Source organism: Rhipicephalus microplus, chromosome X (assembly GCF_043290135.1).
Source record: "Rhipicephalus microplus isolate Deutch F79 chromosome X, USDA_Rmic, whole genome shotgun sequence".
Taxonomy (NCBI): Eukaryota; Metazoa; Arthropoda; class Arachnida; order Ixodida; family Ixodidae; genus Rhipicephalus; species Rhipicephalus microplus.
In genome coordinates this window covers 265027850-265052789 of record NC_134710.1, presented here as the reverse complement: position 1 = coordinate 265052789, position 24940 = coordinate 265027850, and the positions used below count along the sequence as shown (strand labels likewise).

At 48.3% G+C, this 24940-nt stretch overlaps 1 non-coding gene across 1 annotated transcript; it reads right to left on the bottom strand.

The window, feature by feature from the left end:
- Positions 1 to 10105: 10105 nt before the first annotated feature.
- Positions 10106 to 10178, bottom strand: TRNAV-CAC (transfer RNA valine (anticodon CAC)). The gene has a single exon. It is a non-coding gene; the product is annotated as a tRNA-Val (tRNA).
- Between the last annotated feature and the right edge of the window lie 14762 nt (positions 10179 to 24940).

The window sequence follows — 24940 nt, the reverse complement described above, 5'->3', positions numbered from 1 at the left end:
AAATAAAATTCATCGTATTATTTATTATAATTATGATCATGCAAATACTTACAAATATAAGACAGTCTGTCAAAAAAAATAAATAGGAAATTTCAATTTGAAGTTTATGTCAACTGGCGTTTTCCCCGACGCGGCAAGAAACAGTATGAAATAAAGACTGTTTCGTTAATTGTTCATCGCGCTAACTGGTGTTATGCTTTGTCGACGCAGTGTGATGCAGCCAAAAACGCGCGGAGTGCATACTGTTGAGAGAACTATTTCCAAGGTCTGCGAGTGTGGCGCATTGGACTCCGCCGCGTACAGCTTCGGTGTCTTGACCTGGGAGACTACCATCCACCTACGAGACGCACTGCCGTGTGTGTTCGCCAATGCAGAGAGCATCAACAACCCGGAGGACATGGCCCATCCCAGTTGTGCTGTTTTGATGCACTACGAGGTACATTTACCTACATTTTACTCTAATACCACCTCAGACGACTAGCGGCTCGATATACCACTTAATTTTGTATTGTCGCGGGCGAAAAAAAGAGGAGAATGTACGGTGTGCAGAAATTTGTTAAAACTGACGAGATGGCATGAACCGTGTATCAACAAATACCCGTTTTTCCTTGCGCAGAAGTATTGTTAAGCCTTCCTCAATTTCAATAGCAAATCTTGAGGTTGGTTGAATGTTTTAAGCTGCGTATATAATACCACATACTCCTGGAGTTTTTGGTTTTTTTTTCACAGCAAAACCTCCTGAAGCAGAAATATTGCCTCGCCTAGAAGGAGTAGCTGGTCATTTTAAGCAGTGTCAGACGACGCTTTAAAATGAACGAATTTCGAACGAGAAACCAAATATGTAATATTTTTGCTCTAATATTGTCTGGTGCTTCTGGGCTACTGATGGTGTGCTCATGGTGCAACATGTGGTGATAGTGTATAATATTTGATAGGGTTTTACGCATTGAAGCCAAGATATGATTATGGGAGATGCCGTCGTTGTGGGCTCCGACAATTTCGACCATTCATTGCTCTTTATTGTGCACCAAAATTCAAGTACACGGGCCACTAGCGTTTCGCTTTCATCAAAATGCGGCCATGGTGTCTGCGACTTCATTCCGCCACAATAGGGCCAGTGGTCGATCAACATAAAAGTTGTTAACCACTGCGGGTAACGATGCACTTTTGTGAATTCACGGGATTTTGAAGATACAGTTGTAATCACAGAGAAGAAGGTTAATGAGTTCATCGTAAAAAAGGCCTGAGTAAACGAGAGAAGTAACCCAACTGGACAGAGCACTGGCTAACAACACGAGTGTTTGTTTTGTGTGAAGAAATATATACGCCTTGGACAGGGAAAAATAAAGCAGCTGAAGGAAATGGAGGCACTGCACCGGCGTCTCAACCAGTAGATGCAAAGTTGTTTCATGGGGATAATCTTTTGTTGAATACTATGATGGATGGTGCGCTTACACATAGTGGCTAAATGGATTGAATTTCTAATGCTTCATGAATCTTCCGGGTGCGGAAATGACAATTTCTACGTAACATGGTCGTGTGTTTAAACCTCGGAGTGATTCGCGCTCGTCACAGTAGATTACATCCAGTTTGGTCTTTGCGAGTGTTCTTGTGCTCTTCGAGCCGGTCATTCACGCAGCGACCCGTTTGACCAACGTAGAGGCCACGGCAAGACGTCGGTATTTCATGAATGGCTACAGTCTTGCACGCGATAACCTTCGTAGCGTGTTGCTTCTTGCAAATGCAAGCAGGGGCGTTCTTTTTTTTTTGCACAGTGACCCGCAGTTTGATTGCCGCCGAGAACACCAACCTTGCGCTAGCACGAGCTCCTATATACCTTCTTGATTTTTTGTGAGACATCGTAAAGATAGGAATGACTGCCACTTTTGGCCTGTCATCTGTAGTACGATGTTTGTTTTTTTTTGTTTTTACGGTGCTCCTTTGAAAAAAAAGCCCATGAAAACTGTAGGGCTGTTTGAAAGTTGTATGATCATGCATTTAAGTGACCATAAAGCTTCAAGAGAGGTGCGCCTATGTGCTCACAAAAGCAACCTAAATCGTGCAGTGATTTTACTTAGAAAACGCTGTTGAGGCTCATTGACTTCCGTGAGGCCGTTTGTTCGAGGATGGTAAGTGGTGGTCAGTGCGTGTTGCGTGGAACCAGAACGCAGGATGTTCGCAATGACTTGGGATATAAATGTACGGCCATGGTCTGAGAGGAGTTATCTCAGAGCATAGTGAACAACATATAACGTCCCGTAACCAGAAGTCAGCGACGTTGGTTGCACGGCTTGTCGGTAGAAATCGCGCAATGGAGCGCGTAGCGTAATCCGTAATCACGGCTTTCCACCAGGTCCCCCCCCCCCAATCTTGATGTGAGAAAAAAACCAAGCAGGTCTAATCCAACACGGTAAAACGGTTCCGCGGGTATGTTGATTGGTTGAAGATGACCAGCGGGTAGCAGCGATGGTGGTTTATGACGTTGGGATAACTCACATGTGACAACGCGTCGGCGTACCGAGTGAGCAAGGCCTGGCCAGAAGAAACGGCGCCAACCGCTCTCGTACGTGCTAGGTGTGCAGCTGTGGGAGCGTCGTGAAGTTCGGTGAGGACACAGCGCCGCAAGTGCTTGTACAACAATTTGAAGGTCAGCCTCGTCAGATCGGAAATTGCGGCGGTATTGTACCCCCTTTTGAGGGACAACGTGGCGGTCGAAAACGTCATTTGGCGAAGGTTCCGCACGGCTGATGTTGTCAAACAGCAGTGTATCCCATTTCTGTCCTTCCCCAATGGTGAGGAAGTAGGACACTGACAAGATGGGAGTGCTCCGTGGGCACGTTGGTGTCCTCAGGAGCGTCGACAGTGTACCGGGAGAGGCAATCGGCGTCATGGTGCAAGCGGCCAGGTTTGTAGACCACCGAATGGGGAAAGCTCTTGCAGGTGCAAAGTCCAGCAACCAAGGCGCCCTGATGGATCTTTCAGAGTTCAGCCAGCAGAGCGCGTGGTGGTCGGTAACTACCGACCACCGCGCACTCAAGCCACATGGGGTCCGTTGAAGAAGAAATGGACGTAAGCACAAGGGCCAAGCTAAATCAGACATAGGCTATATTAACATGCAGTTTGGCAGAAATAGGTTAAAGTGGGAAGAAATAGAAGAGCAGTAAGGCAAGAAAAGTTTATGCATAAGCGTATCAGTCGGAGGGGCAACAGAGGCTCGAGACCCCCCCCCCCCTCCTCTTTTGACAGTAGTCATTGTCAGCTGCAAGCTGGGGAACCCAACAACTAATGCAAAGGTTTTTTTGACCACAGTAATTCCTCAATTATATTGTTACGAGGAAATAAAAATATTACGAGGGAATGTTTAATATAGTAATTTATTTCTAAATGTCTGCTGTGATGATTTACTGGGATGTTCCTTGCGATGCGGACCACCTATGTGACTCTTTCACACCTTGTACTGTAGCATTGCAAAGCGGGCTACAGTAAAAGGTGCGAAAGCGTCTTGTACTTGCTTCGTTATGGATGGGAACATGAAACCGTTTTATGGACCAGCCAGAGCATATGCTGCACCGGGAAAATTATTTTCTTTCATTTAAAATGAAAATCTTCATCGCTGATTCATTAAAGCTGCTATGAGCCCATGATTCTGACAAATCTTTTCGAATGCTTTAGTTCTGCCGTACTAGAAGCGCCACAAAAAGGTTTGCGCTTTAGTCTGTGATAAATCTGATCAGTCTTGCTTATGGTAACTAGGAGTGATGGCAGCAGTTTGCAAAGTAGCCAAGAATAAAACAGCAGACTCAAGACTAGTGAGAAGATAGTTATAGCGCGAGAACAAAACGACGACACAGAGACAAGAGGGAGACGAAGGACACGAGTGTCTCTGTGTCGTCGTTTTGTTCTCGCGCTATAACTATCATCATGCCATACCAACTAGCCCAAGCCGCCACACCAGTGGGAAACTCAACTTCAAAACGTACCCCGCACATAGACCCACCTGACCAAGGAGAAGGTGAAAGACTGTGACCATTTGCACGATGAAGGCCTAATTAGGAGTTGGGCTAGTTAGTTTTCATTAAACTTGAATTTTCTTTTGCAGCTATAAATGCAGCTCTGACTGAAAATAAGCACATACGCGTCGCACTGATTAGTTCTCTTTCAAGGATGGGCTCGCAGCTAAGATGGGCTCACAGAGATGTAGACGCACACACAAAAGTTTTCCCGAGTAACATCGCAGTTGCCACGAAAATGGCTCTTTGCTCCTCCAAAAGACGAAATGTATGCAAAAGGTTACACATGGCACCGCAAGGAGGTACAATTTCTTCCTTGTGAAGTAAATCACCTCTTCTTTGGGGTAACTGCAGGAATTGTCGAGCCATGTGCAAACGACTCATCGGTGCTTACACAAGCCTGTTTTACTTTTGACGGTTCTGTTGCGTGGAGTGGTTTACACACATGCTTACTGAATGGTCGTGCGTTGATTATTTGATATGTGGAATTGAACCTTCCAAAACCTTTATATGATTATGAGAGATCCCTTGAAGGAAGACTCCGGAAATTTCGACCACCTAGGGTTTTTTAACGTGCACTTAACTCTGAGACCAACATGGGCCTACAGCATTACCGCCTTCATCGAAAATACAGCTGTTAGATCTCATATATATATTGCCACGCTGTGTTGGTGGCAGAAGACGAGAGCGAAGAAGTCAATAGCAGCTCTGGCTGAGTAAACAGTCCTCCACTTCGAGTTCCTGCCTATCGTTTCCTCTCGCGACAGACTGGTGGACGTGCTGGGTACTGTACTGCAACGTCTTATGCCTGCTGGTCCTGAATCAGAAGCAACCACCGCCAGTGTACCAGGATCTGCTGATATCTATCGAAGCAGCCGCCGCCTTCAAGGACTACCACCACAGTACGGCCCCTTGGCAAGTTCCGTGAGGACAATGTTTGCCACATCCGCAACCCAAACCGAGCATGACCCACTCGCTAGCGTACCCTGTGTCATCAACACGCCTCGCACACCCAACCCATTCCACGGGGATGCCGGTGAGGATGTCGAAGACTGGCTTGACCATTTCGACCGGGTCGCTGCCATCAACGACTGGGACAATCGCCGTAAGTTGAAGAACGTGTATATCTCCCTCTTAGACGCGGCAAGAGTGTGGTATGAGAACCACGAAACCTCATTCACAAGTTGGCAGGAGTTCCATCGGCAGCTTCGCGAGGCGTTCAGTAACCCCGAACGAAAAGAGAGAGCGGAGCAGGCACTCTCTTCGCGATTTCAAATGCCGAACGAGAGCGTCGCCATGTTTGTCGAAGAAATGTCGCGATTGTTTCGACGGGCTGACCCCCACATGCCAGAAGACAATAAAGTGCGCCTGCTAATGCGAGGCGTAAAGGAGCAACTTTTTGCGGGCCTTGTGCGCAACCCTCCTACGACCGTGTCCGAGTTCATACGTGAGGCCACAATTATGGAGCGCATGCTTCGGCAGCGGGTGTCGCAGTATGAGCGTCAGACGGCCATGTCCGCTGCGTGCTCGCTTATACCAGGAGGTGATAACAGGGAGGTCCTCACAGAACTCGTACGGCAAGTTGTACGAGAAGAACTTCGGAAATTTTATGCAGCGTCCCCTCCCAGTAGCGCTGCTCTTACGGACGTCGTTCGGAACGAAATCAGGCAGTTCGTTCACTCTGCATCACCATCGCAAGTCGAACCTCCCACGCTTTCCTACGCGGATGCCCTACGCGTCTCTACGCCACCGACGGCACATTTTGTTCATGCATCTACCGGGACCCCCCGACGCTTTCAAAGTCCAGCCCGTCGCCTGCCTTCTCAGACCGATTTTCGTCCTGGCCCGCGGAAGTCCACCGTCTGGCGTGCACCCGACAATCGTCCTTTGTGCTACCATTGTGGCGAAGTTGGACACATGTACCACGACTGTTACTACCGTCGAATAGGCCTACGCGGATTCCACCCAGATGCTCGTTGTCCACGCTATGGTGAGCGCCCACAGGAAATTGCGGATTACTTGGAGGGTAGTCATCACGCCCCTGTCCCGCCGCGACGACAGTCACGGTCACCATCACCCCGTCCGTCCACATCAATGCACCGCGCCCGACCCGCCTTTGGGTCCCCTGGTGTCAGTGGCGCAAGCCCACGCCGGGGAAACTGAAAACGGCGACCTCCGGAGGTGAGGCCGCTGTCACGCGAACCGACAAATACCCTCCGCCGCTGCCTTACGACGTGCCGTTAAAGCCTGTTTGTGAAACCGCCAACAGAACGTCCGCTGCCATTACTGTTTCCGTCGACTGTTATCCGGTGACTGCGCTTGTCGACACGGGAGCTGATTACTCGGTGATGAGTGCTTCATTGGCCACCCGTCTACACAAGGTGCTGACAACGTGGGACGGCCCTCAACTAATCACCGCTGGAGGACACCTCGTATCCCCAATAGGAAGGTGCACCGCCAGGCTTGAGATTTGTGCGTCGGCTTTTGTAGCATCATTCCTTGTACTTCCCAATTGTTCTCGGCTGGTCATTTTGGGCATGGATTTTCTGCAAGAGTATGGAGCGATAATTAATCTGCGTGATTTGTTCGTCAGTTTTGTTAACTGTGTTTCTCCAGATTCCGACATCGAGAACGAACATCGTGGCGTGGCCTTACGCGTAGTCGATGATTGCGTCAAGTTGCCACCTCGCAGTAGTATCTTCGTGCTTGTTGAGTGTCCACGGGAGCAGTCGATTACGGGCATCGCCGAAAGTAACCTGACGTTATTGCTTGATAGGGAAGTGGCAATTGCTCGAAGCCTCATTCAACTGCGAAATGGCCAGACTATGGTTTTAGTTACGAACTTCAGTGGAGAACACAGGCATTTTGCGAAACGCACAACCATAGCTTACTTGGAGGCATTGGATGATTTGGACGCCTTCCCTTTGATTACGACGATCTCGACTGAGAACAGCTGCGATACTGACGTGACTAGTCACCTCAACGTCAATCGCCAGTTGGAAGAACCTAAGAGGGCAAGGCTCCTCAGTCTCCTCTCATCCTTTAGTGACTGTTTTGCCACTACTTCGAAAGTCCGGCAGACTCCTTTAATCAAGCACAGAATTATCACTGAGCCCAACGTGCAACCCGTGCGCAACATGCTTACCGCGTGTCGCAGAAGGAGCAAGATGCTATACGTCATCAAGTAAAACAAATGCTCGACGACGACGTAATTCAACCATCGACTAGTCCTTGGGCGTCACCAGTTGTTCTGGTTAAAAAGAAAGATGGTTCATTACGATTCTGCGTCGACTACCGCAAACTGAACAAGATAACGAAAAAAGACGTATATCCTCTTCCTCGTATTAATGACTCCTTGGATCGCCTGCGACACGCCCGTTACTTCTCTTCCATGGATCTCCGTAGCGGATATTGGAAGATTGAAGTAGATGAACGGGACCGAGAAAAACAGCGTTTATTACACCAGACGGTCTCTATGAATTTAAAGTACTCCCTTTTGGCCTGTGCTCCGCTCCAGCTACGTTCCAACGAATGATGGACACAGTTTTATGTGGCTTGAAGTGGTACTCTTGTTTAGTGTATTTAGACGACGTAGTCGTTTTTTCTACAACTTTTGAACAGCACATGGAGCGGCTTGAGGTGGTTCTTCTGGCTATTCGCACTGCCGGCCTCTCTCTGAAACCGGAAAAGTGTTGTTTTGGATATGATGAACTGAAATTCTTTGGCCACATTGTCAGCAGCAGTGGTGTTCGCCCCGATCCTGACAAGGCTATGGCAGTTGCTTTGTTCCCGATACCGAAAACAAAGCATGATGTACGCCGCTTTCTGGGACTTATTACCGCCGCTTCGTGCCAAACTTTTCGAAAATCGCCGACCCTCTACAACAACTCGTCAAGGATAACGTCGCCTTCGTCTGGGGTCCCAAACAATCCACCGCTTTCCGCGACCTTCAACAACGCCTGCAAACGCCACCGATCCTAGGTCACTTCGACACCGAAGCAGACACAGAAGTCCGCACTGACGCGAGCAACCTTGGCCTCGGAGCTATTCTCGTGCAATATCAAGATGGCGAAGAACGCGTCATTGCCTACGCTAGCCGCACGTTGTCATCTGCGGAGAAGAACTACTCGACGACTGAAAAAGAATGTCTGGCGGTTGTATGGGTCATAACAAAATTCAGGCCCTACTTGTACGGACGCCCCTTCCGAATCGTAAGTGACCACCACTCTCTCTGCTGGCTAGCGAATCTGAAAGATCCTTCGGGCCGTCTCGCAAGATGGAGCCTTCGGTTACAAGAGTTTGATATAACGATGGTTTTCAAGTCTGGCCAGAAACACACCGACGCTGACTGTCTTTCCCGCGCACCCGTCGAGGTCGCTGAAGAAGGCAATGATGAAGACTTCAGCTGCCTTGCTATTCTCGCATCATTAAACGTGGCTGAGCAGCAACGCGGAGACTTAGAATTGCAACCTCTGATCGAATACCTTGAGGGACGTCGCCCACAACCCCCACGTCAGTTCGCGCGTGATTTGTCATCTTTCTGTTTACGCCAAGGCATCCTCTACAAGCGCAACTTTCACTCAACGAAAACTGTTTACCTCCTCGTCGTTCCTGCTGCTCTCCGCGATGATGTTTTGCGGGCTAGTCACGACGAGCCATCGTCAGGGCATCTTGGCTTCGCGCGTACTCTGGCGCGGATCAAGAACAAATACTACTGGCGGAAACATACGAAAACCGTCCGGCAGTACGTCAAGACATGCACAGCCTGTCAGCGCCGCAAAACTCCAACGACGAAACCAGCCGGTCTGCTTCACCCTTTGCGACCCCCCCACGAACCTTTTGAAAAGGTCGGGATGGATTTACTCGGCCCATTTCCGAAGTCTACGGCTGGTAACCGCTGGATTGTGGTTGCCACCGATTACTTGACCAGATACTGCGAAACACAAGCCGCCCAGCGAGCAACTGCTTCCGAGGTGGCTGACTTTTTCATCAAGAACATCGTTCTCCGCCACGGTGCTCCCGCTGTCGTCATCACAGATCGTGGTACTGCTTTTACGGCACAATTGCTCCGACAGATCCTGTTGCTGAGCGGCACGACGCACCGAACAGCAACTGCGTACCGCCCACAGACTAACGGGTTAACCGAACGTCTTAACAAAACGATTGCAGATATGCTTTCGATGTATGTCGCCAAGGATCAGAAGAATAGGGACGAAATCCTCCCGTATATAACATTTGCCTACAATACGGCTTTGCAGGAAACCAACGGCTTTGCTCCTTTTCGTCTGGTTTACGGCCGCGACGTCACCACAATGCTTGACACCATGCTGCAACCAACTCTGCCGGACACGATCAGCCCGGACGCAGATGTATTTGTTCAGCGTGCCGAAGACGCCCGGCAGCTGGCACGCTTTCGCATTTTATCGCGGCAAAATCAAGATGCTCTCCGGTACAACACCCACCACAGAGCAGTAATATACGAACCCGGAGACCTAGTCTGGGTTTGGACTCCTATACGTCAACGTGGACACTCAGAAAAATTGTTATGTCGGTACTTCGGACCCTACCGAGTTCTTCATCGCCTCGGCGAACTGAACTACGAAGTTGTCCCAGCAGACACGTCACACCGTTCTCGCAGACCCCGCTCCTCGGATGTGGTTCACGTCTCCAGGATGAAGCCGTACTATTCTCGTTGACTGCAAGACAAGAACTTTGTGATGTGGCAATATCCTTCAAGACAATTGCACATTACTTTCTTGCCTCTTTATTTTTCATCTCGTCCTTTTTCTTTTCAATGGACACAGACATTTCTTACTACCTTTCGTTGTTTTTCGGAGCCATGGCATTCATTCGATGCTTCTTCTTCTTTTTTTTTCATTGGGGAGAGGGTAATGCCACGCTGTGTTGGTGAGCGAAGAAGTCAATAGCAGCTCTGGCTGAGTAAACAGTCCTCCACTTCGAGTTCCTGCCTATTGTTTCCTCTCGCGACAATATAAATGAGATCTAACAGACAGTAATGCCAAGGAATGTATAGGGGAAGTTGTTAGAACCAATTGAATGTAAATAAGAAGAAAGAAATGTGGGTGAAAAATACCAGCCGTGAGCAGGAATCGAACCAACGACCTTCGAATAGTGCGTTCGATGCTCTAACCACTGAGCTATCACAGCGGCCTTCCCTCCATCCATTTTTTTGTGTTTATATGTGAATTTAGAAGTAGGAGCGTCAGTCAGCGTCATCTATATGCCAAGCAACGAGTGTGAAACACTCTTTTATGCGCATATGTGGCGTCACGTAGCACGTGAACTTAATACGAGCGGGTAGCTGATCAATAGTCCATCGTATACAACCTGACGAGGTTGTATACGATGGACTATATATATATATATATATATATATATATATATATATATATATATATATATATATAGCCCCGCCACGGTGGTCTAGTGGCTAAGGTACTCGGCTGCTGACCCGCAGATCACGGGATCAAATCCCGGCTGTGGCGGCTGCATTTCCGATGGAGGCGGAAATGTTGTAGGCCTGTGTACTCAGATTTGGGTGCACGTTAAAGAACCCCAGGTGGTCAAAGTTTCCGGAGCCCTCCACTACGGCGTCTCTCATAATCAAAAAGTGGTTTTGGGACGTTAAACCCCACAAATCAATCAATCATCACTCAAGTCAATTATATACATATATATATATGTATACATACATACATATATATATATATATATATATATATATATATATATATATATATATATATATGTGTGTGTGTGTGTATATACACCCGCATAAGCATTCATTATTTGGAATTTCGGTCGTTCGTATTTATTGTGGGTGGGGCCCTCCAAGCGACGGCGTCTGGTCAGTCCTATTTACAGGTACCCGCGAGTCACGCCTAATTCGCTCAAACTGTGTCGATAAAGCAACCTTCTAGGCGTCTATAGCTGTAGCATATCCGAGGTACCCCGATTAGCCAGCCTTGGGACGTTTATTCGTCACATTACACGAGTCCGAACGATATGTCTTGTGCTGACACAGCTAGGGGAAGCATAGCGTCCCCGTCGTGCAACGCGGTCGACGCGGCACGATCAGCTGAGAAAAAAAGGGGGGGGGGCAGCGCACTGCCTGCTGCGACTCTATTCAGTTTTCCCCGTCGTCCCTAATGCTGTGTTGCGATATCTTAATTGCACACCTGCGCACACAGCAAGAGAACGCGACCCGACTTCTGTAACGCGTGGTTCATTGCGTTGATTACGTCACACACACACTCTTGGACAAGTTCATCGCACTCGCAAAATGCACGGCGGAAGACGCGTCGTTGACTCCCTAACTCTGAGGCACGATCTCCTAATTGCACAGCAGCACACACAGCAAGAGAATGCGGCCCACCGTCTGCAAGGCGCGGTTCATTCCGTTAATTAAAATGGCCAGCGTCGGTCATGCACTCGCATATTGCGCCGCGGACGACACCAAATCCTCACGGAGAAGCCACAGCTACAGGAATCAATTTATTTGCCAAATTTGGTGTTAGTCTGGCAACAGCCTATGCAACGCTAGAGTTTACTAGAAGTGTTCAATGGCGTGACCGCGCCTCGCCGCCTGATGCCTTCCGCGTTGCCCGTAGCAGCGGCGCTGCAGTGGAATATTACTGATAGAGCCGCACACCGGGCGCAGCAACTGCTATACGCTCCGGCTTCCCCGGTTCGCTTTTTTGATGCAGATTTACACCTGCCCACAATTCATATCTAGCACATGATCTAATGACCCTTGAAGTATGACACGCCGATCTACTGAATTTGAGCTGCATAAAGGTCCTTGTGACAGATTGAAAAATATTTAAAAGGAGCGTGTCTTATTCTGATTTCTTCTCTCAACTCTTTCTTCGTTGAGCAGGTGCCGAAAGTATTAAGAATAACTGACTCCATTTATTGAAAGTTGAGTGAGCTCAGAAATCTGTGGGATGAAAAAAAAACCATGTGAAACGCACGCAGAACCAGGAGGTTGTAAGTAGGGGTGCGAGGAAGGGAATCTGAACCCCTACAGCACGAAATGTTTTTGTAATTTAACTTTTCAGGGTATACTAAATAATTACACGTATTCGCAGCGACCACCAATTGCCAAAGTTAGTCGTTCTGCTGCACTTCAGCCCCCCCCCTCAAAAAAAATCCTGGGTAGCCCTGCGCCAAACGTTTACAGTTGGCGAAGCTGAATATAGCTTGCCTCTGTACTAATGCGCACTGTATATTTTACCTTTTCGACAGTATGAGATCTGAAAATTAGTTAAAGTCTAACGTAATTGCACAAAACATGCACGCGACGTAAAAATAGCGGCTGTTCTAAGGGGCATTGCATGGATATTGTTAAGGGGGCGGAGACGTGCGACTTAAATGCCGGGACTTGTGAATATATATATATATATATATATATATATATATATATATATATATATATATATATATATATATATATATGTGTGTGTGTGTGTGTGTGTGTGTGTGTGTGTGTGTGTGTGTGTGTGTGTGTGTTTACTGTGTACGTATACAAGGTATCTTTCTCAAAACAAAATGCACCAACGCCTTCCTACACTTTTGACACTAAAAAAGAGCTACACCTATATTAGTAAACATCGTCATAAATTTTCTCGCTTGCAACGGCGTTACGCCAATAACATATGAGGAAAGAATTGCAATTTAAGCTGTCAGTACAAAATGAGAACTGCACTCTAAAAAAATATCGAGTAAAAAGGGTCTATTTTTGTCCCACAACAATAATCGTCACCAGGCTTGCGTGCGCTTCTTTTCTTGACAACTCGGCGCTGGCCACTTTCCTATCGAGAAGGCAAAGTAGCCATAATGAGCATGTCGATTTGAGACCGGAATGTACCGGGCGCCGGGCGGTAGCTTAAGGATGGAACGCAATATAGATGACGATTATTGTTGTGAGACAAAAAGACACCATTTTTACTCGCTCTTTTTTTATAGTGTGGTTACAGTGAATTCACGCAGAGTAAGAGACGGGCTATGTATACTATACAACTGGCACTCTTTATTATGTTCAAGATAACCCTTTTCACATAGAGCTACCGACAAGGAGGTACAGGCGTTCTTTTAACTCGGCCTCCTGGAGCTTGCATAGAAGAAGCAAAGTGAGCGCAAGATCACGCGGTTAAAACGAGAAAGCCTTTCAGGAACAATAATTATTATCTTCCGCAAAACTGGGATGATCAAACTAAGTCGTCAGCGATATAAATGGGGTGGCAACATTACTTATAATCGGGTTTCTCACGAAACAATCCAGGACGTGTGGACTTAAATGAAAAAGTGCTCTGGATATAGAAACTGCCGACAAAACGAGCACATGATTTATTCACGGTTTTGATATTTCCCTCTTTGTAGCTTGCCAGTAGCCACTTATGATGTAGCACCGCATAAAGCGCTACTTGAGTGAAAAGCTAAGCGGATTCTTGCAAGTTCTGATTGTACTACATGCGTTATTTTTTTTGTCGGCGGGCTCTTGAAGCAGTTGATGTCCCGACGCATTTTCTGCGTGTCTGAATATTTACTCCAGCCTTATTGCGATTATGAAGTGTGCATACACTGTTAAAGGCTCTGAAACGCATTAAACGCGATAAAAACAAGAAAATACACGCTTTCGCGGGCTACTCGTGCGCGCTCCCAATGCAGGCGTTTTTTGAGATCTTCAGTACCTTGCGACTCCAGCGCTGCCGGTATTATCACCCGCCGGAGAATCAGCCGGAGATACGGTGCGGCCGCCTCGTTCACTCCACTGCCCCCTTCTTACTGTAGCAATGCCAAACACACGGAGGAAGGAAAGGTAGGAGAGGGCATGCCCAGCTACAGTGTACTAGAAGGGGCAGTGGGCTCACTCTCCGGCGGAGGGTATGCCGAGGGGTGGCTCCAGAAATGTCGCACGTTTGTGGTTCTTTGGTCGCACGAGCGGCGGAGCTGGCATCGCCATCAATGTAAGAATTTTAGGAGGGACGTTGCAGCTGAGCCGGTTGTGAGCCAGTCAAGTCCTGCAGAGCAACAGAGTTTGAGCCACATTGTATGGCTGTGGACATTGTTGCACCGAGGTTTTGCCATCAGCTTTGAACGTTACGCACCACACAAGATGACAGATTGCTTTACGATGCATACTGTAACCATGCCGCGACAACACCAAAACCACTGTTAGGTGCTTGGGTGTCTAACAGGCAACGTGTTACTGAAGAGTAAGCAGGACCTGTCATTGTTTAGCGTCCTGAAGGATGAAAACAGGCTGAAAGTTTGCGAGAAGAACCAGCACAGAGTGGACAGGCTTCTGGAAGACACCAACGCAGTTTGCAAACTCCACTTGCAACCGCCTCTGCGCATATTATCGATGGAAAATAGTGCGCATACCTCAACCATTATCCACGCCTAGGCTGTCTTCAACTTGTTCGGCTGACCAACTTTTGTGACTGAGGTGGTGTCACAAAACGAGCGCTCAAAACGGGCGCGCTGCCAAATTCTCGCGATAAAGCGCGAGAGAGACGCCGCAAGGTCAGCGAAAAAAAACAACCATCCAAAGACTCCTCGGGCGCGCGCCCCTCTCCCCTCGGAAGCGTGGGTTCGCCGACGAAACATCCTCGCATCGGCGGCCGAGCAAGCTCTGGAATTTTCTAGATGGAAAGGGGCGTGTGGATGCCGGTTTGTGTCATCCGTCAGGGACGGCCTTCAAAAGTCTCGCCCTCTCCCCAGCCTTCGCTGCGTATCGCGCCGACGAAAGGATGAGAACTTTCTGGAATCTCGCGTGGAAGGTATTTAATCGAGCAGCCGAGATGGGAGATCAGGAGAAGACGGAAGTTAGTGCCAGAGTGCGTAGGGATTCCGCCGTGTAGTCGGCGAAGGTTTTGTCCGTAGGGACAAAGCAGGAGAAGAAGAGGATTTCCACCTGAGGGGGGAAGGCTCGAGCAACAGGGAAGAGCGTGTGTCTACCCCTATCGAGCGAAGACGCGTGGCAACTGCTGCGAGTGTGAAGCCGACGTGTTTCCGGCGAATAAGTTTGAAGTTTGGAGAGCGGCCAAGTGAAGACGCGAGGTTTCCTGGAAGAGAAACTTCGTGGGCAGTGGAACGACAGAGGTTTCCTGGAAGAGAAACTTCGGGGGCAGCGGAACGACAGAGGTTTCCTGGAAGAGAAACTTCGAGGTTTCCTGAAAGAGAAACTTTGGGGGCAGCGGAACGACAGAGGTTTCCTGGAAGAGAAACTTCGGGGTTTCCTGGAAGAGAAACTTCGGGGGCAGCGGAACGACAACAACGCTGGACTTCGAGTGAGTCATTCTCGGAAGAATATCATCCAGACTTTTGTTCCAAGAACTTTGGACTGAATAGGTTTTCTATCTCTTTAGTCTTCAAGTGTCTTAGTTGGGCAATGCATGCGACTGCAGTGTAGTGCGTATTGTTGTCTGTGTCCGTTGTTTTGAGTGTGGCTGATTGTACTGTGTAGTACGTTGTTTGATTGGTGACATATTGTATTCAACTTGTCAGCGATGTCCGAATGAATGTAGTGAAGGCAAGATTCAAATTTTTAGAAAAACTGTATTGTGGTAAGTTACAGGTGAATCTGCAGTGGTTACAGGTATAAGGAAACTGGACTCGGTGCTGGAGCTCGATCAGATACATCCGACGCCACTCGCGTCTCGGCTCGCTCTGCGATGCTTTGCTCTGCGGTCCTGGCTCGAATCTCGGCTCGTTTTCCTCTCTCTGGCGATGCGTTGCTATGTGGTGCCGGCTCGAAGGCTCACTTTTGTTTTTTTTTAATGTTCGTTGAACCAACGGGCAACCGCGTCGAGTGGACGCGCTCAGGGCTCGGAGTCCACGTTAACGCAGTGCAGCGTTTCCCGAGAAAGCACGGGGACGCTGCCGGAAAATTCAGCTGTGCGAACTCGAGTGCCACTGACACGGCCCTCCCGAAAATTGCACCTGTCCTCAGGCGTGCGTGTCGTTAGATGGCGATGGTTTCGTAACTTCTAGGAGCGGCTCCTTATATCTACGAAGCTACTCCACGTTGACGATTTTTCGATTGATCATGCCCGGTGTGTGGGGTACTCTTTGGATCTCGGCCCTGTTTCCTCTGACGAGGGCCGTTGTCTCGAACGGGCCTTTATAGCGAGGGTCTAAAGTACCTCGAGTGCTCAGCTCAAGCAGGACGAGGTCCCCCGTTATGAACCTCGGAGTTCGCCGCTTCTTGTCGTATCGGACCGTTGTTTTGCGCTGACTCTGCAGTAGCCTCTCTCTTGTCTCCACACGTCCCCTTGCCAAGTCGTGTAGTCTATGAGACTCGTCGATGTCCTTCTCGACTGAGGCGAGGTTGAGCTCTCCTGGCAGTTTTGGGTCATAGCCGTGCATGAGTCGAAATGGGCTGTGGCCACTGTGACGATGCTTCGTGGCGTTGATTGCTAGCGTTGCTCGGGGTAGTTCCTTCTGCCATTTGTTCTTGTTGTTTAGCATTTTGCATAGCACCTGTTTCAACGCTCCTACCATTCGCTCAATCAGTCCGTTCGATTTTGCCCAGTACGGTGGGGAGTTCTGATGAGCAATTCCCAGTCTGTGATGGAATTGGTTGGTTTTCGTGTTCACAAATCCCTTGGCTTGGTCCGTAATAATGACGCTGTGAACTGCGAATCGCGGAAGCCACCGGTTTGTCATGAAGTCGAGGTAGTGCGTCGACGAAGTACTCGGTACGGTCACGGCGTCCATGTATCTCGTGGCGTGGTCAATATACACGAGGATGTGGTCTCCCTTCTCGTTTAGTGGACCTGTGTGATCCAGGGATATTACCGCGTTTGGCTCAGTAGGAATATCGCGTGGTATGAGACAACCTTCATTCCGTGTCGTGCTGGCGTTGATAGTCTGGCACGTGTGGCAGGAGTCAACATACTCGCGTATGTCCTTTCTCATCGATGGCCACCAGTACTTTCGCTGGATCAAGTCTCTTGTCTTCTCGATGCCTAGGTGGCCGTTATTGTCGTGGAAAACGATCATCACACTGCTTTGGAGGGCAGCTGGAATGATCACCCACCGACTGACCCGTCCTCCCTCGAGAGATTTCTCCACCAGTATATTGTTTTCGATCTCGTAGTCTGAAGATTTGTGCTTGGCCTCCTCCCGAAATCTTTTGCAGTCAGTATCCCTTTCCTGAAACTCGCGTAGCGACTGTGTTTGCCGACCACTACTGCGTAGCAGTGGAGGTCTCGGGTCGAAACGCCCCGGTCGTAAGCCTCTGCAGATTCCGACTGCCTCGAGAGTGCGTCAGCAGCGGAGTTCTGGCGTCCTGGCTTGTGCTTGACGTCGAAGGTGTACTCTGCTAAGTCGAACGTCCACCTCGCAAATCTGCGGTTGCTGGCTCCCTTCTGGACGAGGTATGACAAGCTGAAGTTGTTCGTGAACACCGTAAAACGAGGGCCTCCTCTCAGGTAGACCGAAAACTTCTCAGTTATCGCCCAGTGGAGCGCCATGCACTCGATCATATTAGAGTGTAGACCACGATCGTGCTCGTTTAGTGATCTGCTTGCGTACTCTATGATTCACTTCTTTCCGTCTTGAGTTTGAGAAAGCACCACACCCAGCCCGGTTCGCGAAGCGTCGACGTGAACGTTAGTCGGGCAGTCTGGGCAGAAGCTCGCCAAAATTGGCGGGTTCTTCAAGGCGTGTTTTATGGCGTTGACGGCTGCTTCATGAGCGTCAGTCCCTACGAAAGGAACGTCCTTCGCCAGAAGGTGCCGTAGCTTGTGCGTGACCTTTGCAAACTCCGGTATGAACTATCGGTAGTGGTTAGCGAACTGCAGGAAGGAGTACAGCTTCTTTGCGTTGCGATGCGGCTCGAACTTCTCGACAGCGGCAACTCTGGATTCGTCCAGTGTTCGTCCTTCGACGAAGATCACGGAACTCAGGAAAGATACTTTGTCTTGAATCAACTGGCATTTCCGGAGATCAATTTTCAAGCCATTGGTCACGACTCTCCTGAGTGCTTCGTTCAGCAAATCCAAAGCCTCCCTCACTGTTGTGGCTCCCTGCCCGACATCGTCCATGTACGTAGCTGTCCTAGATAAGCCATCGAACGTGCGACGCATGACTCTCTGCATGGTCTGAGGGGCCTTGCAATATCCAAAGGCCACTCGAAGGTATTCGTACTTTCCGTCTGAAGTGACGAATGCGGTCTTGTGTACGTCGTCCGGCTTAATTCGTATAGTCAGAAATGCCGTCTTCACGTCCAACATAGTGAAGTAAGCCGATCTGTCGCGCATGACATTGTCAATAACGTCTTCCATGACGGGCATTGGATAAGAAGGGTTGATGGTTTTCTCGTTGAGCTTGCGATAGTCGTGTACCATTCTTCGTGGAGTCGTCGGGTGGAGCGGTTGGTCGACGACTATCGTTGGGGCACCGTACTCGCTTTCGCTCGGTCTTATGACGCCCTTGGAGAGATAGTCATTCACCTGTTCTCGGATGAACTTGCGATCAGCCGGTGAGCACCTGTACGGCCTCGATGACACTGGTATATTTATTTATTTTATTTATTTACATATACTGGCAATCCCAATAGGGATTAATGCAGGAAGGGCACATACATTGTGAAAGGGCAAGATTATACAGAGGGTACCCACTGAAATATTATAATAACGAGTGAGACAAAGCCGACAGAAATACATTTGATGACTACATCTGTACCACTAACATACATTCAGTAGCATAGGAGATCAATTCCAACTATTACTGAAAAAAGAAAAGTGAGCACTTCAAACAGTGGACAAGAAAAAAACAGGGTTCGTCTGTTCTGAAGACAATAAATAACATTCAAGCAGAGATGAAAAAGTTTCCAATGATTGACTGTTTGTTATACTGATTGGCAAGTTATTCCACTCGCGAATTGCTAGTGGAAAAAAAGAATATTTCAGACAGTCCGTCCGGCACTGATATTCATTCAGTGTCTGAGAATGCTTTTGTCGTGTTGGCCTTGTTTCTTTAAATGACATGTACTTTGAACTGTCAATGTTTAGCTGTTGGTGAACTAACTGATATAGGAATTTCTGACGTGCCAGTTTAGCGCGGTTTTTTATTGTTTAGAGACCTGCTTTTTTTAAAAGTTCTGTGGGTGAGTCAGTTGTTCTGTACTTGTTATAGACAAATCTTATGTCTTTTTGTTGTATTCGTTCTAGGGCATTTATGAGATTGTTTGTAAAGGGAAACCACGCGACGTTTGCATATTCTAAGACAGGTCTGACGACTGCTTTGTAGGCTAGAAGTTTCGTTTCAGATGGCGCGGAAGCGAGACTTCTACGAAGGAAAAACAGCCGTTTTAATGCAGCTGATGTGACATGACTAACGTCGATATCCCATCTAAAATCTTGCGTTGAAGTTAAACCTAGATATTTGTGTTCAGTCACTACCGGAAGTGGAGAGTTATTTATAACGTAAACAAATTCAGATACTTGCTTTTTTCTTGTTATCCTCAAGAGAGCAGATTATTAACATTCAGGGTCATTTGCCAAAGAGCACACCACTTAGATATGAACTGCAAGGCATTGTTCAGTTTTACATGATCTTCTGGGGCGTTTATTTCCTGGTCAAGTATACAATCATCAGCGAAAAGCCTCACATTAACACCAATGCCAGCAGGTAAATCATTAATGAAGATCAAACATACAATGGGGGTCAAAACACTGCCCTGCGGTACACCTGACGTAACGTTGGCTATGGAAGAACTTTCGCGATTGACTTGCACATACTGTGTTCGATTACTCAGATAATTGTCGATCCAGTCAGTAAGTGGGCCTGCGCCTATCGTTGCTTCTAATTTTTTATAAGTTTTTTGTGTGGCACCCGATCAAACGCCTTTGAGAAATCTAATAGAATTAAATCGGTTTGTTTTGTACAGTCTACAATGAGGGAGATGTCGTAAATTAGTTCAACCAGTTGGGTAACTGTAGATAGTCCTTGGCGAAAACCGTGTTGTTGTGGCGATAAGATGTGATTCTGGTCAAGGTACAACGTTAGATGTTTAAGAATAATGTGTTCCAGTAGTTTGCAAGTTGTGCTGGTTAGTGAGATGGGTCTGAAATTTGAAGGGTCAGCTTCGCTACCAGATTTATGAACAGCAGCAACTTTTGCAATTTTCCACTCTTGGGGGAGGGAACAGGTTGATAGGGACTTATTGAAAAGTATACACAACTCTTTGGCAACCCATTCAGCATATCGCCTAAGAAATTCATTTGGCAAGTTATCGGGACCGGCACACTTCTTAGTATCTAATTTTAACAACAAATTAAGCACTCCGGACTCTGTCACAACAAGTGGTTCAATATGCCGGGTGTTGCAAATGTCAACATCAGGCACATTTCCATCATCAATTGTGAAAACAGATTGGAAATAGTTATTTAGCGAGTTTGCTTTATCTTTGCTTTCTTCCGGGGCCGCGGGCCTAATACGGTTTTTGGGATTAAGGTAGTTCCAGAACTTCTGGGGAGACGTTTTCAAAAAGTTGGGTAGCGTACTTGTAAAATAGTTTGCTTTGGACATTTTTATTTGGGATTTCATCTTTGTAATTGCTTGACTCAACTTGTTTCGAATTTGTGGAGTAGGTTTTGCCTTCAAAGTTTTTCTGAGGCGCTTTACTTTACTCTTGCAATGAATAATTTCACGCGTTATTCAGGGATTATCTTTTCGTGTTTTCTTTGTTTTAGATGGCACAAAGTTAATAACGCAATGTGTTACGACTGATTTGAAGCTTGCCCATAGTATTTCCTCATTTGTGTTTGAATCATTCGCAAGTAGTTCAAATGAAGCAAGTTTATGGAAAAGATGATCAAGTATACTGTTGTCATCGGCATGGTTAAAGTCAAGATAGGCAGAAAAAGAGTTGGACGGTATAGGGATGTCAACTATGGAAACGGAGCCCTGAATAACTTTGTGGTCTGATATGCCCTCAAGAATTTCGACCTGTGCATTATCTGCGGGAAAATGATCGCTTAAGAACACCAAGTCGAGTATATTAGAACAGCACCCTTGAATACGGGTAGGCTGTTTTACGATTTGAGACAGATTAAATGTCAACATGATGTCAATGAGCGCATCCGCGCAAGCGCTGTTGTGTTGCATTGTTTTCCAGTTTATATCGGGTAAGGTATTTATATGTGGGGTTTAACGTCCCAAAACCACCATATGATTATGAGAGACGCCGTAGTGGAGGGCTCCGGAAATTTAGACCACCTGGGGTTCTTTAACGTGCACCCAAATCTGAGCACACGGGCCTACAACATTTCCGCCTCCATCGGAAATGCAGCCGCCGCAGCCGGGATTTGAACCCGCGACCTGCGGGTCAGCAGCCGAGTACCTTAGCCACTAGACCACCGCGGCGGGGCTATATCGGGTAAGTTAAAGTCGCCGAGCAAAATTAGCCTGGCTCCGAGAACATACCGATGCATATACGTGTGCAATGTCTGCAAGCTATCCTTGTCTGAAGATGGGCTGCGATAAACGCCGCCAACAAATACTGGGCGAGAAGTGAAGAGAAGCTTGCAAAATATTGCCTCGACTCCGATAACCTCAGGAAGTATTTCAAACGAAAGCTCTTTTTAAGTAAGATGGCCACACCTCCCCTGCGTGTCTGCCTATCTTTACGAATGATGACGTAGTTGGGGGGTGTTACCTCAAAATCCTTTATCTCATTTGTCAGCCATGTTTCTGTCAAAGCTACAATGTCAGGTTCAATTCCAAGAAGTAAGGTTTTAAGCGGTACTAATTTTGGAAGCATGCTGCGAGTGTTTATGGTAAGAAATGTTATTTCTTTCGTTGGCTGCGAGCGTTGTGGCTCGCCTGATGCTTCCGCTTCGTCGTTTTTTTTTCATGGTTAATGGTGTGACGGCCAGCGCTTACGAGCACAATATCATTTGTATCGTCATCCCATCGGTACAGATCTTCATTCACTTTTAACTTGTCATAGACCAGAAATACTTTGTCTCCGGCTTCATTTTTGGCTTTTGCAATTTGCCAAAGCATTTTTCTTATGTATCTTACTCTATTTGAGAAGTCCTCTCCAACAGAGAAAGTGGTGCCCTTTAGTTTCGTGCAGTTTCTAAGAATGGTTACTTTGTCTCGGAAGTCGAGCAGTTTCAGCATCATTGGTCTTGGTTTTTGAGCGTTTTGTTTTCCTATCCTGTGTATTCTTTCTATTGGAACGGGTTTGATCTTTAGTATGTTCTTAAGTATCTGCTCACTTATGGTTTGTTCGAGGGTTTCGGGGTGTTTGTCTGCCTCCTCCGGTACGCCATACACAAGTAAGTTTGACCTTCTAGACCGGTTTTCTAAGTCGTCTATTTTCAACTCCAAGTATTGAACGGTTTTTTGAAGATTGGTTACTTGGGAGACACAGGACGTGATCATGTTTTTCAGTAACGTTACTTGTTCAAGTTTTGCTTCAATAGATTTAAAACGTTCTTCTTTTATTTCTTTTATGTCATCTGCAATTACTTGAAGCTGTTTCATGATCTTGTTCATATCGGGTCCCGGGTTTGTTTCAATGTCGCCACTGAGCAACAGTAATTCCTTGATACAGGTACACATGTCACTCCATTATTGTCTCTGAGTTCGATGCTGTGTTCGGTGTGAGGACACACGCCGAAAGTGTCGCCTTTGGAAGTGAACACTTGGTGATGCCTTAACAGAATTGCGTGAAGTTGTTCCCTCTATGCCTCGGTAGGATCCTTCGTTCTCTTCCGTGTGGCGTCTTCGACTAGACTCGTGAAGTCTTTGTCGGGTGCGGGACATTTCGTGTTGAGGCGCACGTACCCTTCGTCTTTGGAAACACTCTCGTCCGATTGCCGGCAGAACGTCGCAATAAGCGCTTCCCCGGTGTGGTGCGGTGGGCCTTGTTTCGGGGGTGGCACTTCGGACGATGAAAATTTTCCGGAGGGCTCGACTGGAACGATAGTCACATCGTTTGACGTGTGAAACGTTACGTCGACGTTCGCGACTCGTCGCCAGTCTGATCCCAGAATCAGGTCGATGCCGCTGGGCAGCTCCGTTACGACGACGTCTTCGAGTCGCACACTCGTGGTGCCCAGTGGCACATCAAATGTTGCAGCGAGAGTTGGGCATATGCTGCAGTTGAGAACTTCAATGTTCTTGCGCGATACCCATGCGTGCGCGGGAATGTCGTCCATCGAGGCATTGGCACTCATGATGGATAAGTTGGCGCCACTGTCAATGCACACGCGGATGGGTCGGTTGTTAGCAGTACCGGACACTATTGGTAATGTGCCACCCGTCGAATGCAAAAAACGGTTCGCTTGCCTAGGTGACGTAGTCCCTGTTTCGTGGCTGCTAGTGTCCCTCTTCGCTCGTTTCTCGTTGCTGGCGTTTTCATTGCTGACGTCAGCAATGATAAAAAATGAAAACGCCATCGTTGCTGGCGTTTTCGGCTTTCTACAATCATGGGACAGGTGACCGATGTCGCCGCAGTTGAAGCACGAACTGGCAGAGTTGGGCCGCGGGTGTGGAGCTCCCGAAAAATCGCTGCGCGGGTTGGCCTTCAGAAAGTTGGCAGAGCTGCTGGCTGGCACCCACTGGTTCGAACCCTGACCATGGCTCGCTGTAGACGATGACGGTTTCTCGTCGTTCTCGGCACACACGGTCGTGCGACGCCTCGCGTCGAGCAAAGCTGCTCTGTCAATGAGTTCGGTTACTGTGCCACACAGCTGCGCTGCGAGTGGGTTGGCCTATGTGTCGTCCTCGATGCCGCTGAGAATGAGGGAAATTCGTTCCTCCTCTGCTAAACGGTACGGTGCCTTGTTCAGAGTGGCGTTCTTTGAGTACATGTACTCGACGATGGTCTCGTGGCTCTGAAGGCGTCGCTTCGTCTGCAGTTTAAGAAACTCTCTCATTGTCAGCTTTCGTTTGAATCGGAGAATGAGCGCTTCCTTCCATTGCTCCCAGGTGTCATTCTGTGAGCCGTAGGCGCTGTGCCAATCCTTGGCAGATCCCGTCAAGCGGCTTGCTGCTGTCACCAACGTCAGCGATGGCGTCATGTGGGCGAGCGCTGCGATTCTCTCCACTAGTGTAATCCATTCGTGAGCAATTTGTTGCGGCGTCCCATCGAACAAGGGGATTGAGGATGACGTGTCGCTTGTGGAATGAATCTGGATTAGGCTCGTCGTCGGTGGACCTCTCGACAGCGTGTTGGCGAGCAGGGCTTGTGTGTTCACGAGCGCGGCGAGGATCTGGGCCATAGAAGGTTCTCCCTCGTGCGTTAAAACGGTCGGCGCGGCGGGGCGTGCCGCGTCTTGGTTCATGCCGTCGTTCAGTGACGGTGGCCGCGTTGAACCCGAGGACATCGTTATGTCAGCAGGGACGGAATGGTGCAGCCCGAGGGTTGGAGTCGTCACCCATTCTGTTGGCAGTGAAGTGTTCGTGCAATGTCTCACGTTCACTCGTGGTCGCACGGTTAAGCTGGGCTCGCAGGCTGCTCAGTTCAGCGCAAAGCCTCGCGTTGTCGGCGGACAGTGTCTCCAGGTGCGCCTGCCTGTCGTCGTCGTAGGCAGCCTGGTTCTTCGTTGACGAGTCCGTCGGCTCTAGGGCTTGGCGAGTGATGTTGTCGCGGATGATTCTTGCGATGAGCTCGTCCTTTCGTCCGGAGCACCATAGACTTCGTGCTCTCAGCTCGTCGACGAGTTGCTTTTCTGTTGCATTGGCCATCGTGCTGTGGTCGAGCGTCGTGAACACGCTTTCGACGATGGTCGTTTCGGAGTCTCGAGCCGATGTACGGCACGGCGTCGCTCCTTCTCGTGGCGTCGTTTCCTCCTCCGCCTGCAGCTCGGTCAATTCACATCCTGTCGGCTGCACCATGTCAGCGATTTCCGAATGAATGTTGTCAAGGCAAGGTTGAAATT